Below are 17005 nucleotides of genomic sequence, written 5' to 3'. Positions count from 1 at the left end.
TGTACTAAACATGCCGCAAAGGTGGATACACACCGGGTTAAAACCCGTGGGGGTCACTGTCTAGGAAAGATCCCTAATTAGACCCTTTAACGAACTTTCCTTTGGAAAATTAGCTATTAGTAGCTATTTGAGATTTTGACATCCAAATTGGATTATGGATTAATCAGCTCAATGTTTAAGTTGGAAGTTTAAGGTTTACTAAGATTCAATTTAAGCTCTTGACGCTCATTACTTTAGAAGTTCCATACTTTTCACGGACTGGGAATGCAACAGTTTACGGGTAAAAACGTCTCCCATAAAAATATCAGATTTTAACGGTTTTAAAGCCCGCCTGAGGTTTCCTGAGACTGTTCCTAGGCTATGTAGACTTTCTAAGCCTTGACGGGAAGCCTCAACGGTGATTTTTTTCTCTTTTAGTGCCAATTAATTCTGCGAAGTGATACCCGAGACAGGCCAAGTGACTGCACAGTGACAGTTACGCAGCTCCTTAATAAGACAGGCATTCCTGATGAGGAGCTTAACCAACATCCGGACGTCAATGAGCTTCTACATGATTTAATCATTCCGTGGCGGAGAAAACGAGAATACGGTGAAACACTTCGTCGAAAGCCATCGCGACCGTGATCACACCTGCTTGCGTAAACACGCATGGATAACGAAGGACGCTGCAAGTTGTGCCACAAGGAGAGTATACTGTATGTGAGTGTTTTTCTTTTAAGTAAATATAATTTCTAGACAGCATTGCGTTATGCAAATGGGGGGTTACCCCCCACAAGAAAGTATCAAATGAATAAAAAAGTAAATAGTGTACGAGTGCATCTTAAAATATATTAATTTATTTTTATTAAAAAGTATACTTTCGGGAAACAATTAATCTTTACAGCATAGCAGAATTAAAATCAATGAGGATTTTTTAATGAATTTTTTCTCAACAAATGAAATCAAATTGAAAATAACTAAAAATTCACACGCGGAATGAAAGCTGTTTTCTAAAAGATCGTCTTGTCTCAAAACTAAAGAATAAGGTCCATAACAACAGTGAATGAACAGGGAATCTGGAAATACCAAAAACAGGTTTACCTACAGTATTCTTAAATCTTATTTAAAGAGCTTACTCTGGCAAATGTTCAATGAGATTGCTTTTCTCAAAAAATAAACTTCGTCATTAAAACAGGTTTAAAATAAGTGAACTGAAAAAACCTAACTCAAGAATACTAATAAACGGCTTTTTTAATCAAGCTAAGTTAGTCATCAATAACTATTTTCAATTTACAGCTCAGCTCGACAGCAAATAATCAGATACAGATAATGATAAGCTTGAGTAAATATATGAAATATAATTACGAAATTTTACAAAAGTTATATTTTCTTTCTAAGACAAAATATGTACAGTAATCAGAAATATTAGGAAATCTTAAAAAACGAGTGCTCCTTTTTTTAACGTAAGAGGGGAATTATTATTGTATTTTCCTCGCACACATGGTGAATATTCTATAAACCCGGACGAGAAATTAAAAATTTTTCTTCTTATTTATTTTTGCTTATCTCCCACAGCAATTTGCACCAGACAGTTAAACTTCAAGTTTTCTGTTTCCCATAAGCCTTGTGAAACAAACATTAATAACGAAAATGTCCCTGACAGTATCCTGCATTCGAAAACCCACAGAGCAATAAAAGTAGCAGAGTGAGAATGGAACAAAGAGAGCAAGAGACTAATACCAACAATAAAGAAAGGATAAACAATAATATTGGAGACCCCTTCTGTTTAAAATGGACACACACACATACAGAGAGAGAGAGAGAGAGAGCTAGCTTCTCTCTGGGCAAGCGGTTCGCTGACCTGGCCTGTCAGCCACCAAGGGACCCTAAATCATATTAAGTTCACATGCTTCGATAAAACACCCTCAGGAACACATTGCACCATTATGGGGGTCTTTAGGAGCAGAGCCCGTGCAAGAACAAGGTTGATTTAACATAAAACAATGACAACATTGTATCGTATGTTCACTGACAAAGACTGGCAGATCGTTGAAATTGCTACAGAAGTTTCATTTTAAAATGCACTGTTTAAAACGTTCTCAGCATCGCCGACACCTGACAGAGGGAAAGCGTACAGAGTTAAAAAGTGAAATTAGAGATTATAAACATCTTCCAAGTAAACTGCAACCCAACTACTAATGTACGACTATTTTCAACACAAACGTCCTTACCATGATCTATGGATGATTTCATGAAATTTAGGCATTCAAGCCAAGCCCTGGGCCACTTTCGGCCATTCAAAGCTGTAGACAGCGTGCTCTTTCTCTCCTACTGACGAGTGCCTTAGGGCTCAAAGAGGTTTGTAACCTAGCCTATTAACCTTTCATTTCATAAAATTTCACTGGCACGATCATAAACCACATTAAAGAAAATCACGTTCATACCCTTTAATTTCTCACCTAAATGACTTACAGGCTGCTCTACGAGCAAGAGCCCGTGCTGGTATAAAGACAGCTTAATCAAAAACAACAACAACAAGACAGTGAAAAGAGGGAGTTACAGTGCCTGAGCACCAGGATACAGAGACCCAGAAAATAAATAGGATGAAGTCCATGGATCTAAGGGACCCAGAATATAAATAGGATGAAGTCCAAGGATCTAAGAGACCCAGAATATAAACAGCATGAAGTGCAAGGATCTAAGAGACCCAGAATATAGGTAAGATGAAGTCCAAGGATCTAAGAGACCCAGAATATAAACAGGATGAAGTGCAAGGATCTAAGAGACCCAGAATATAAATAGGATGAAGTCCAAGGATCTAAGAGACCCAGAATATAAACAGGATGAAGTGCAAGGATCTACGAGACCCAGATTATAAGTAAGATGAAGTGCAAGGATCTAAGAGACCCAGAATATAAGTAAGATGAAGTCCAAGGATCTAAGAGACCCAGAATATAAATAGGATGAAGTGCAAGGATCTAAGAGACCCAGAATATAAATAGGATGAAGTCCAAGGATCTAAGAGACCCAGAATATAAATAGGATGAAGTCCAAGGATCTAAGAGACCCAGAATATAAACAGCATGAAGTGCAAGGATCTAAGAGACCCAGAATATAAGTAAGATGAAGTGCAAGGATCTAAGAGACCCAGAATATAAACAGGATGAAGTGCAAGGATCTAAGAGACCCAGAATATAAGTAAGATGAAGTCCAAGGATCTAGGAAACCCAGAATATAAACAGGATGAAGTGCAAGGATCTAAGAGACCCAGAATATAAACAGCATGAAGTCCAAGGATCTAAGAGACCCAGAATATAAGTAAGATGAAGTGCAAGGATCTAAGAGACCCAGAATATAAACAGGATGAAGTGCAAGGATCTAAGAGACCCAGAATATAAGTAAGATGAAGTCCAAGGATCTAAGAGACCCAGAATATAAGTAAGATGAAGTCCAAGGATCTAAGAGACCCAGAATATAAACAGGATGAAGTGCAAGGATCTAAGAGACCCAGAATATAAACAGGATGAAGTGCAAGGATCTAAGAGACCCAGAATATAAGTAAGATGAAGTCCAAAGATCTAAGAGACCCAGAATATAAGTAAGATGAAGTGCAAGGATCTAAGAGACCCAGAATATAAACAGCATGAAGTGCAAGGATCTAAGAGACCCAGAATATATGTAAGATGAAGTCCAAGGATCTAAGAGACCCAGAATATAAGTAAGATGAAGTCCAAGGATCTAAGAGACCCAGAATATAAACAGGATGAAGTGCAAGGATCTAAGAGACCCAGAATATAAACAGGATGAAGTGCAAGGATCTAAGAGACCCAGAATATAAATAGGATGACGTCCAAGGATCTAAGAGACCCAGAATATAAGTAAGATGAAATAAATATAGGATGAAGTGCAAGGATCTAAGAGACCCAGAATATAAACAGGATGAAGTGCAAGGATCTAAGAGACCCAGAATATAAATAGGATGACGTCCAAGGATCTAAGAGACCCAGAATATAAATAAATTAGGATGAAGTCCAAGGATCTACGAGACCCAGAATATAAATAGGATGAAGTGCAAGGATCTAAGAGACCCAGAATATAAATAGGATGAAGTCCAAGGATCTAAGAAACCCAGAATATAAATAGGATGAAGTCCAAGGATCTAAGAAACCCAGGATATAAATACGAAGAAGTGCAAGGATCTAATAGACCCAGAATATGAATAGGATGAAGTCCAAGGATCTAAGAGACCCAGAATATAAACAGGATGAAGTCGAAGGATCTAAGAAACCCAGAATATAATATAGGAAGAAGTGCAAGGATCTAAGAGACCCAGAAAATAAATAGGATGAAGTACAAGGATCTAAGAGACCCAGAATATAAACAGGATGAAGTCCAAGGATCTAAGAAACCCAGAATATAAACAGGAAGAAGTGCAAGGATCTAAGAGACCCAGAAAATAAATAGGATGAAGTACAAGGATCTAAGAAAGAATATAAACTAGGAGAAAAAGGACCTACAGAAACACTGAAATAAACAGGAAGAAGAGAGGTTAAGAGAACAAGACGGAAGAAATAAATGGGGATGAAGTACAAAGTAAACTTCCTTAAACTGGAGTTAAAGGCCAATTTCTTTCAACGTTCCAACATTAGGTTAGAGAACAAGAGGTAAGATAAGTGGTTGGGGATAGTAAAATTAACAATATATAATATATATATTAAATATATATATATCAACGTTCCAAATTAAAAGTCCTTCAAAAGTAACATAAGTGGTTGTATACAAAAATGGGAATAAATAGCACGTTAAAAGAAGAAGAAGATATATATATATATATATATATATATATATATATATATATATATATATATATATATATATAGTTGCGTATGCTTTCTCAGATTTAGTGATTTGGAATTTCTAAACAGGCAGCAATCCGTTTCGCCTGAGATGAATACTTTACGAAAAATTCAATGAAACAAAAATAAAATATCTTAATAAATAAGAAAATGCCACTAAACATAACGGTCGAAAATGGCACCTTCGGCTTTTCACCATCTGCGACACAGAGAAAGAAAAAATAAAGATAAAGATATGAGGATTAAAAGACATTCTACGGACTGACAGATACTTTTTTTTGTCAATCGATTCATCTGTCATTACGTCGCAGAACCGGCAACAAAAGTCCGCATAAGAACGACACAAACGCAACAGAAGCGACATTTACACGTCACTCATGTGAATAACCACCAGAAGGATCTTTTTCCTGACGTAAAATAAACGTAAAGATACAATCCTAGCTGACAACCCCGACGAATAGGTACAGCAGTCTCAGAGACGCGACGGGAAACCAACTGCAAGCCCCTCCAGTGTACAAACACAACAAAGACCATTTTCCTAATGCAAACTGACGCAATCGTCATCCTTACTGACGTCGCCGAAGACCGCAACAGTTGCAGAAGCAGCCTGGAAGGGATATATATGTATTCGCGCCCAGTAACCAAATACAGCGACGCCATTTGGAAAAGAAAAAAAAAAGAGAAGAAAAAAAAGATGGATAACCTTGCTCTCCCATGTATAGCATGATGAACTTGAACTCCCTTATTTTCAACGGCTATTTTGCAGGAGGCAACGAGAACTTTTCGGTTCATAAGATACTTTGTAGCGTTTGGTTCTTTGGCTCTACTCTATATTATGTTAAGTTAAATGGAATTCCAGGTTTATTTTTCCTTTATTCTAGAGTTTTTCAAAGATATTAAATAGTTTATTTTCAGTCGGATTGAGTTTGTTCTTTGATTTTATGGTGTTTCTGCAACAACAGAATAGACACTTGCCTTTGAAGGGACATATATAAATATACCAACATAAAACCCACTATTTCCTGCCTAGATCCTTCATTAGTTTACAGAGGATGACGATGACATAAGATTACTTCTTTTCTTCAACAAAAATCTTTCCTCGGTTTGGGGAATATTTTATTCTAATAAGAATAAATCAACATATTAAACGAGACGACATCAGGTTTGTTGTTTTCTTGTAGTAGATAAGAAACAAAATTATAGGCGATTAATTTATAAAGATAATGATAACGTACAAAAAATAAAGGTCCTTAAATTTTCCCTGTTCTGAATATTTTCCTTGAAAACTTGTCAATAAAAAAGAGTAAAAAAAATAACAGCGTTTCCGACCCTAAGTCATTCGCCTTCACCATTAAAAAAAATGAGAGAATGTGAGGCTAAAAGTTTATATACAATTTCCTCCTAAAAATCATAAAAGAATCATTCTTATAATGGTCATCAAATTCTCTCTCTCTCTCTCTCTCTCTCTCTCTCTCTCTCTCTCTCTCTCTCAAAAAAAATGTCATGTGCCAATCAGAACTGTTCCCCTCCCTTGGAAACAATGCAGAAAACTAGATTCATTCCCTGGTATCTGCATTTTACAGTAGGTTCACCCGAGTTTCGGTCTCAACAAAGAATCACCCGAATCTCCGATTGAGACTAGCACACCTGCTGGCATGGAAATGATGGGAAGCGACCATCAAAGCTATCATACTAATGCATAATCGCATAATCCAAAGTTGCAAGCAGTTAGCAGTCAGCCTTTTTTTTTTTATTTTGTCCCTTCTCTCTCTCTTTCATATCAATTCGACGACGTAATAACCAATTCTACGCTAGTTAAAGGCATCAGATAGCAATTTAGTCTAAGGGGTTATCAATATAATTGATCGGGTAAAAAATTTCAAAAAAGAAGCAAGGTGGAATTCTTAGCCAATCGGCAGCCATTTCATGATTCCAGTTGCCACCTCACGTTATAAACGTGTCCGTTTCTGGGTTCCCTTATACAATGTTCCCTCCAAGGAATCATAAGCAGGGGTTTCGAATATAGCGTACCAAGACTGAGCAAGAATTTATAAGGCATTCATTTTATTTGTTTGATGAGTTCTGCACAAACTTTGTTCCTCGTATCTTTTTCCCTACCGACTTTCTTTTGCTTTAATAACTACCATTATGCACTGCTTTGATTTAAAATTTATCAAATTAACAGCAAACTTACTAGACATATGGCAATAAGTAAGACAACAAACAAAATAAACCAAAGACGATCTGCCGCAATAAGGAGAGAGAGAGAGAGAGAGAGAGAGAGAGAGAGAGAGAGAGAGAGAGAGAGAGAGAGAGAGAGAAGGAATGTAAAATATGGGAATATGGATCATGGGAAAGACCCACAACGACACAAAGATGAACAGTTGTAATTAAGTGGAGATATGGTACAAGTGGGAGAGGGTTCTCCATATGGATCTCGCTACACTGCGCGGATGGTGAAAACTAAAACTTAATTTGTATAATGTTATTTTTTACTGGTTTAAAGGAAAATGCTACAGCCTGAAACATTTTAGGCAGCAAAATTCGACTGGACAGGGACAAAAAAGGTCCAAGTTCTCGTTATCCAGAACTCAAATTTTAGATTTCATTACATTCTGGACAAAAGTGTTACGCTACAGAATTTAGAAACAAATGACGTCCACATTAGAAAGATTAAAGATGAAACTGATAAAGGTCCCTAAGACAAAAGATGCCCAAAGTACAAGTGAAAAGAAATTTAGATCAGAACATACAAAGAAAAATTAGGAACACTGTTGCAAGGGCCCCAATACCCTTACCGTAATTCAGAGTCCACCAGCTGTGTCCACCTACGCATTACCTGCCGCAAGAAACAAACGGAGCAACAAAACGCTCCCCCTAAGGAACTGGCACTCATAAAAAACAGGTCTTCTATGACAAACGAGCAGGCGCGGAAGGCCTTGAAACCTATACAACCTACCGTGTGTCTTCGCCCACGTTTACATAACGACAGGTGGTTCTAAGAAATACCAAACACTCCACTTACTTAGCGGAATAGTAAAGACTTCGGGCTATATCAGTCGAACCATTTGGAACTGAGATGAGCCTCAATGAAAAACGTAAAACAGTGCAGTCGCGGAATGACTGCAACAGTTGGCTTACTTGGAACTGAGATGAGCCTCAATGAAAAACGTAAAACAGTGCAGTTCATTAATGACTACAACAGTTGACTTACTTGGAACTGAGATGAGCCTCAGTGAAAAAACGTAAAACAGTGCAGCCGAGGAACTACTACAACAGTTGACTTGCTTGGAAATGAGATGAGACTCAATGGAAAGTGTAAAACGAGTTAATCGAGGAATGGCTCTACAACTGTTGACTTACTGAGATGAGCCTCAATGATAAACGTAAAACAGGGCAGTCGAGGAATGACTCCACAACAGTTGACTTGCCTGGAACTAAGATGACTCCATGAAAAACGTAAAAGGGGGCAGCTGTGGAATAGCCCATGTTATGAACTAGACCGATCAGACCAACTACCAAAAGCTAATTCCAGTTACTTAATGAACTGCGATGAATTCCTTACTGAGACGGAAGACCCAATCGGATGAAAATGAACCTCAGCGGAAAAGACAGAAGGTGGAATTAGTGGAATGGCTGCCGAGATTATAAGCGAAGAGATCTGGCCACTGAATTAATCCGCCGCTCCGCACAGCGGTTCCACTTTCGTTCCAGGAATATCTTTTCAGCTTCGTCTGTAAAAAAAATATTAGCCTGCAGGGGAAGGGTCCTTCTTGTTATGCCGAGTGTAGCGAAAGGGACAAAGTTTTAAAATCCAAAGACTTCGTAATCTACGATTAAAGCTGGCATTAAAAAAATATATTAATCCAAAGTGATGTTGGTAGACCATGTTTGGCCAAATGGAAGCACTAATAAGGAACCTAATGAACAATTGTGACTAAATGGTGAATCTCTCTCTCTCTCTCTCTCTCTCTCTCTCTCTCTCTCTCTCTCTCTCTCTCTCTCTCTCTCTCTCTCTCTCTCTCTCTCTCTCTAACTGCGGTGGCTGTGGCAGTGCACTAGTCCCTCATTTTTAACGCCATATTTTGATCCCGGCCAATACCACCAGTCGACCCAGAAGTGAATGGGTACCAACGTCAGGGGGAAGGATTCATGGGGCTACCAAATGCGCCAAACACTCAGTAAGAATAAAAGGCATATATATATAACAACATATTAATCAAAATGCTTCCTTCAAAGGCCGACGGGATAGGAACGGAACACCCTTACCTAGTCCAGGCGCGACGGAAGCAAAGATAAGGAAAAACAAAAATGATGACCTGCTTTTTGGATGACACGAGATTTTGTAAATCAAAGAAAACGAAAGGAGAAACAGAACGAAAACGTAATTAAATAGTAGCCTATAGCAAAAATCTAAAAAAAAAATAATAGCCTATGATTATTTCATTTTTATTTCTCAACAACAAAAGTTAACATGTCTGTCAAAGTTTGCAACGAGTTACTATTTTACTGAAAATATTACGTTACCCTAGAGGAAATTCTGAACTGTCACTACATTATGTTTCATACACACACACACACACACACACACACAGTCGAGTGGTCTAGAGCGTCCATTGAACATCGCTGGTACCCGCAGGACCCACTCTGAGTGGGTCCTGGGTACTCGTTGTTCGGCAGTTCGAGCCTGCCAGGTGACGAACCACTTATTAATTATAATTCCCTTTTGGTATTATTCCCGGGTAGAGCGAATTAGATGTTAAACGACATTCGAAGCTTAATGTTTGTGTATATAAAATGTCACGATGATGTGATATAAATTCACACACACACACACACACACACACACACACATATATATTGGGGAACACTTTTCTCATAGCCAAATTTCATTAAAGACAATAGCCAAATGACATCGACATGCTTTCTAAAAGACTCTTCATATTTTTGGAGTGTTATCCTGATTCTCACGGGTCAGTTTTGGCGAAAAGAGAGTAAGCTTCTTGCTTCCAATTACTTTGTCACCGACAGATTTTTTCAGTTCTACAGCATCCCTCAGGTTGCTACCTACTTGCATTCTCTTGCTCTTTTCCGTTTGACACTTGTCGACTGTCAACCCAGTAATGCAAACTGAGAAATCCTCAGAATTGAGAAGCGTCTTCCGTGGCTAAATACGCAGAAACAACAACTTTACGTATTTCCCCCCCAAAAACTCAAGGCCAATACTGTATTGGCCTTGCAAAAACTGACCCCTGTACGAAGCATATTGACGCCCCGACTACTTGATTTTTATGAATAGTTATGTCTTTTTTAAAAAAAATCATTAAACCGTGAAAGCAAAATATTGCTTTTCACTGCTTAATTTGCCTGACAACTGAAAATTTCGAGGATATCGCTTTAATACGCATCAGACTCAGGAACTTTTTATGACATTTCTGAAAATAATAGTTCCTTGGCTCATCTTACTAAACAAAAGTATGGTTTTGATTACTTTACAGGATAAACAATACATTAATGAATTGTATGTCCACTGAATCTTTACTACAATAAGATTAAAAAAAAGTCTTCATTTACTAGATAATCTACCGAACTGGCCTTGAAAACCCAAGACACGGAAAAGACAGTTATTCAATCTGTCAACAAAAAAAATACAGTGGGAAAGACGGTCATCCGATCTGACCCTGAAAACAGGTGACACTGGGAAAGGCGGTCATCCGATCTGACCTTGAAAAGAGAAGTCACTGGGAAAGATGGCCATCTGCTCGACCTTGAAAAGACGAGTTACATGAAAAGGCGTCACCCGGTCTGACCTTGAAAAGGAGGAGACACAGGAAAATGTAATCCATTCTGACCTTATACAATGGAAATAATGAAAAAGAGGGGCATCGATTTGACTTTGAAATTACGATATTTTGATGGCCATTGGATATGACCTTGAAAAGATAATATACAGTGGGAAATGGTCACACGATTTCACAGCAAAATATAGTTACCTGATTTTCTTTAAGAATATTGGGTGGTCTAAATTACATTGACAAAATCTTTCCCATTCGTTCAAATGAATCTGGCTGCATCAAACCGATGATTAATCAGTGGCGCGTACTTGCAAAATAATTATATAGCTATAAATTCCATGACTCTTCCGATATCTCGAGTCAAACATCATTCTATAAATACACAGACGACACCATGAATAAACCATACCAAAAGCAACGCTGTGCAACGCTGAACCTCCACCTGACACAGCAACATCGGCCAAACCTGGCAGATCATGCCTGCACGACGTATATACTGCCGTTGGTAATGCGCTCGAAATTATACATCATCATTCTCGCAGCTCGTGATATACAAGCTATTGGTAAATCAGGCGTTGTTATTTGTAACCGAGGCGATTAAGGAAATGTCGTCATAAACCAGTTTTCTTTGTATTTTTCTTCTTTTTTTTCGTGCGTGTATCTTTTATTATTCTTAAAGTGAAGCCACAGCTATTGCGAAAGAGGGCCGTTCTTGTGAAAGTCTGAGCGCGTAGAAGTCTGTCTGCATAAGTCATTCGATTTAATCTGATATAACGTTATATTACAATGCTTGAGGAAAATACGGTATAATATCTACGCTCGCTCGCTCGCTCTCTCTCTCTCTCTCTCTCTCTCTCTCTCTCTCTCTCTCTATATATATATATATATATATATATATATATATATATATATATATATATATATATATATATATATATATATATATATATATTATATATATATATCAATACACATATATATTTGTATATATATACCCATATATTCATATTTATATACAAGCATATACGGATATATATAGATAGATAAATAGATAGACAGATAGATAGATAGTATACACACCGATCAATCGAGAAACCTATCTGTTCAGACGTTTGTCAGAACTAACAAATATTCTTTGGGATTAGCAGTCAACAATGTTCTGTTTGAATTAATTGCTTTCATCAGCCTAATCGTTAACGTTGGTCTACGAAACTCACTAAATACTATTTGTATATGTATAATGAAAAGCCTGGCCACCAAAAATAACTTCCAAATAAGGTCCAGAATAGGATGGAAGCATTTTCGAAGAGAATGACTTCGGAAGTTGCCTTAACCAAGTTGCTGTGTCAAGTTGCTGTGTCACGAACCTTTTTGAAACCTCGTCCCTTCAGGGGACGAACGATTTGATAGCCTCCTTCAGAGTTCAAGATGCAACGATGTCCAACCACACACACACACACAGACAAGGGCATATCTCGAAGTAAACTTCGAGCAATATAAATCTCACTGGAAAGACTTCCATAAAACTGGATCCTCCCAAGGAATAAAAAAAGCAGTAGAGCCAGTTCCACTGAAAAGACATTCCATCAACTGGAAAGTTCAGAGATGAGATGTTTCCAGGTTAACCTGATGTACAACGCCTATTCCTGGAGGGATTTATTTCATGGTACTGATTGGTTCCAGACAAAGGATTTCCATTAGAACTTACTAGAGAGTACGTCCACTGGAAGGAGGCACCCACTGATATGAATGTTCCCTGATAAACAATGGTTCCTGCCCAACCTCGCAGAGAGTACATTTAGCTGGAAGAAAGGATTTTATGGGACAATGTTCCAACATGAATTGTTCCCCCGCAGGCCTATTACAGAAGATGTCCGATAGACAGGACAATGTTTCAACATGAACTGTTGCTCTGCAGGCCTAGTACAGAACATATCCGCTTGAAGGACGAAATCTATTTGAAATTTTCATGGACTGCTTTTGATTAACTTCTTATGCAGCAGTCACGCTAACACAGATCTCAGGTTAAGGCAAATTTCATTCTTTCCTGGTAAGCTTAGTCTTGGTCTTCTATATATTTTCTTGCATTCGAGAAGTAAATTTCACTTACATAAATTCCGTTTTTTTAATCCTTGCTGAACAAGGCTTGCCGAACAGCAACCTCCCCCGTTTTACCAACTTAAAAATTACATTTTATATTAACAGTTTGAAGCATGATTCTAGCATAATTTTTATAATCCTAACCTAGCTTTAAGGACAATAAAAAATAAATTTAATATTTATTATCAATTGTTATAAACACTTTTATTAGATGTGTTAGTTATTATATCAATTACCAGCTATTCAGACGGCAATAATAAACATAATAACAGTAACAGGGTATGTTAATTTCATAACCATGAGTATTATTATGGCAATCATTATCACCAGCACTATAATGACTTAAACAGGAGCTGCTGGTTTTGTCACTATATACATACATACACACACACACACACATATATATATATATATATATATATATATATATATATATATATATATATATATATATATATATATATATATATAAGATGCACTGTTTCAACCTCAGCCCCCAAAGATGCTATATTTCAAATCTTCAGCAAGGCTTTTGAGATGAGACTTCAACACGCCCTTTCTCCTGGTTACGACCTGTCATCTCATCGTTAGCATCTAATTCACAGGTTAGGTCAACAGACACACACAGGGTTTTTAATGGATCCTTTTGCTGGCAGGGCAAGCGCTTTATATATATATATATATATATATATATATATATATATATATATATATATATATATATATATATATATATATATATATAGATAGATAGATAGATAGATAGATAGATAGATAGATAGATAGATAGATAGATAGATAGATAGATAGATAGATATATGTATATAAATTTACTGCCGTAGCTATAATAATTGTAATAATTATGAGTACTTTATTATATATATATATACGTGTGTGATTGCATGTATGTGTTTGTGTTTTATGTGTTTTAGATGGAAAAATTAATGTTTTCAGTATTCTTTCATTGCAGTACTGCAAACATTAATTTTTCTTCTTAGACTAGAGTCTCTCTCTCTCTCTCTCTCTCTCTCTCTCTCTCTCTCTCTCTCTCTCTCTCTCTCTCTCTCTCTCTCTCATTTCAAGTTTTATCATTTTTCTTTAATCATTGTCTACGAAACGTATTACACTCAGCCTCATACGATTGAGAAATAAATTCCAGCGCTCATGATAATTGCTTTTCTTAAGCCACCTTTCAGGCTAATTTCAGAGTATATTAATCAGTTTTACAAAGTTGTCATATTCTAATTTTATTTTCAATTTTCTTCGAATTCAAATTAACCAAATGAATTAAAATTAAAAAATTCACGGTGCCAATCACACGTCAGAATACAAATCAGATGTAACATAATGCCAGTTATTCCTGGTACTTACTTGCAAAACAGGAATGTCGCCTTATTAATGAACAACACACACAATTGCATTCAATCACTGCACTCGCCACAAGTCAAAAAATTAATATTTAATGGACTGTTATTAGTAACTCGTTTTACCCACACAAAAAACGAATATCTTTATTAGTCACCACACAGGAAATTAATCAACCACTGGACCTAATCCATTGCACAATACAAATTTGAATTTTAGAGATGCTTTATACGTTTTATTAGGGCCTACTCACCCAAAAGCAAGCATAATCACTTTATTAGTCACAACGCATGAACAAATAAACTACTGATCCCATCACTTATCCAAATGCAAATAACATGTATTAGATCACTATGCATTACCCGTACTTACCCAAAAACGGACATAATTACTTATTATCACAACACCGTGCCATCACTATAGGGTAATCCCTTTCGCGGCGTGACAACGTCAACAAAACGCACGTGTCTGCAACTGTCACACGCGTTTCGTACGCCCGGAACGCGAAGGGAACGGGGTGGGGAGTCGCGGAACGAGCGCTGGAAACAACCTTCCTTCCAGCTCGGTGGTCGATGGAGTTGTGATCTTTCCAGGTCCTCTGCGTCAATGCAAGATGAGGCGGGAGAGGTCTCGTGCGCTCAGGCGCGTGAGTTCGTTCGTTGGTTTGCGTGCGGGAGGGCGCTGGAGATTTTTCTGAAGGATGCCGCTAATAGCCTCTCGGGGCGTGAGGGAAACCAGCGCGAAGGTTGCCCGACCGTAGGGAAATTGCCAAGGGCTACTTGGCAGGACTTGGGAAATGCAGAGGGCTTTCTTACTCTTCAGTTGAACGTCGGGAAGATTCATTGCATTTTTAAAGATTACCTCATACCTCGCTCAAATTTTAATTTTGGAAGGACCTGCTTAATGCCACAAGGAACACATCTCCGTACACCAATTGCAGTTAGTGAAGAGTACGAAAGAAAGTGACGGATGTTCGGATCTATGGAACCCCAAGGTAAATCAATTTCCTGATATGATGCGGTTTCGTGTTAGATCCACAAACCAGCCGTCTTCAAACCGTCATTGTTTGATCGAGCATGACACAAATACTATGATTAAAGGCTTCCAAGCGTAGGTTGGGGGAACTTCCTGGTGAGCAGTTTATATAAGCGATTTTAGTCAGCACGTTATTATGTCATCCTTACTGAGGTGCAAAACATATAAAAAGTATTTTGTAACTATTCCTTGTATGGGTAAGTCTGTATCGCTTCCTTGGGTGTCAGCCGGAATATTAAATGTTAAAGCAAGTCTCGAGAATAAATAAGTTATTTTTAAAATATTTTAGGCGTTTAACGGCAGGGTTTTCAAACATGCAATAAAAAGATTCTACTTTTTATAAATAAATAATTTCTCAACTTCATACGTTGAATCCTTGTTTTACTCTGAATAAATAAAAGGCAGTTCCTTTGATTTATATTTTATGCATCCAGAAAATTTAGTCTATTTAATGAACGCTGTCAAATATGAGTCTATTTAATGAACGCTGTCAAATATGAGTCTATTTAATGAACGCTGTCAAATATGAGTCTATTTAATGAATGCTGTCCAATATGAGTCTATTTAATAAACGCTGTCAAATATGAATCTATTTAATGAACACTGTCAAATATGAGCCTATTTAATGAACGCTGTCAAATATGAGTCTATTTAATGAACGCTGTCAAATGTGACTTGATTTGCAACAAATTGTTAGTCGGTAAGCCTTAAGCCTTATACCTCAGCCCTCTTTAAATTTAAGTCATTATTTCTTACATTATTCTCAGTCTTCTCCACACTTTGGCCTTGAATAATTTTGGTTCATAAATTGCCAGTGTTGACTGACCCAAACCTGAATCTTTTAACTACTTGTGTTTTCAGTTACTGATATAGAGAAAATTAAATTAATAAATACATCATTGGCAGGTGTCTTTTTTTGTGACCACCTAAAGACATTTTAAAAGGTGCCGATTTAAGCATAAGAATTACATCATTTATATTTTTTAATGTAGTGTTCGGAATAACGTAGGAAGCGAAGGACAACGGGTCATTTCTTTCTTTGAATCTTCTGCTGAAACCCCTTCTGGGACAGTTCACAATCTGGAAACCCAATAGGGCTCCAAAGGGAAATCGGCCTGCAGAGAGAGAGAGAGAGAGAGAGAGAGAGAGAGAAAACATAGGAAAAGGAGATAAATAAATGAATATAAGGAAACAGAAAATAAAACCGATACACTTGAAATTCAGGGGACGACTGCAGAGAGTAGGAATGAATAGGCTCCTCGGTTGAATACTTGGCGATCTGAAGATTCCACAAAGCTCCACTAGGTAAACTATTCCACACTGTACTTGTAGCAAAGGTAAAGCTCCCGGCAAACTGAGTAGTATTAAGCCCGATACTAGAAAACGACATACTGTTTGCAGCAGCAGCCTTGACCCCGCAGATAAAGATGGACCCTTTCTTGAAGAACGGGGATTTATAACAATTAAGGAAAACGAAAATATCTTCGACCAGACCAATTTTTCCCGATTTACTGTACGATGAAAATCGTTTGATAAAGCCCCATTCCAATAATGACTAGAACAGTGGTTCCTAAAGTTTTGCAGTCCCGTTACCCCAAAGTTCAACACCAAGTCAACCTGATACCCCCTCTCCAATATCAGCCTGCTACACCCAACTTTTAACTTTTAATTTTCAGTACAAAAGAGCAAACAGGACGGCTATAAACAAACAGCTGAACTGTGCTGAAACCTTAGAGATTATAAAATTTGAGCCCACACCACGATTTGAGCCGAGGAAACCCCCTTAATCTAATATTTTTCAGGATGCCTTTTTCCATACCCCCAAGAACCGGTTTTGATACCCCCTGGAGGTATTGAGGCACTACTTTAGGAACA

General features: G+C 37.5%; 1 protein-coding gene across 5 annotated transcripts in view; it reads right to left on the bottom strand.

The window, feature by feature from the left end:
- Positions 1 to 17005, bottom strand: part of LOC136849188 (uncharacterized) — a 251191-nt gene that overhangs the window by 156717 nt on the left and 77469 nt on the right. For 4 of the 5 annotated variants that reach the window (XR_010856250.1, XM_067122315.1, XM_067122312.1 and 1 more), the window contains exon 1: positions 14468 to 14677. The exons of the other annotated variant lie outside the window; for it this stretch is intronic. The gene's annotated coding sequence lies outside the window, so the exon portion shown is untranslated. Of the gene's footprint in view, positions 1 to 14467; positions 14678 to 17005 lie in introns of those variants that run through there. 5 annotated transcript variants of the gene reach the window in all.

This window comes from Macrobrachium rosenbergii, chromosome 20 (assembly GCF_040412425.1).
Source record: "Macrobrachium rosenbergii isolate ZJJX-2024 chromosome 20, ASM4041242v1, whole genome shotgun sequence".
In the NCBI taxonomy this organism is placed as follows: Eukaryota; Metazoa; Arthropoda; class Malacostraca; order Decapoda; family Palaemonidae; genus Macrobrachium; species Macrobrachium rosenbergii.
This window is presented reverse-complemented; position numbering and strand designations above follow the sequence as displayed.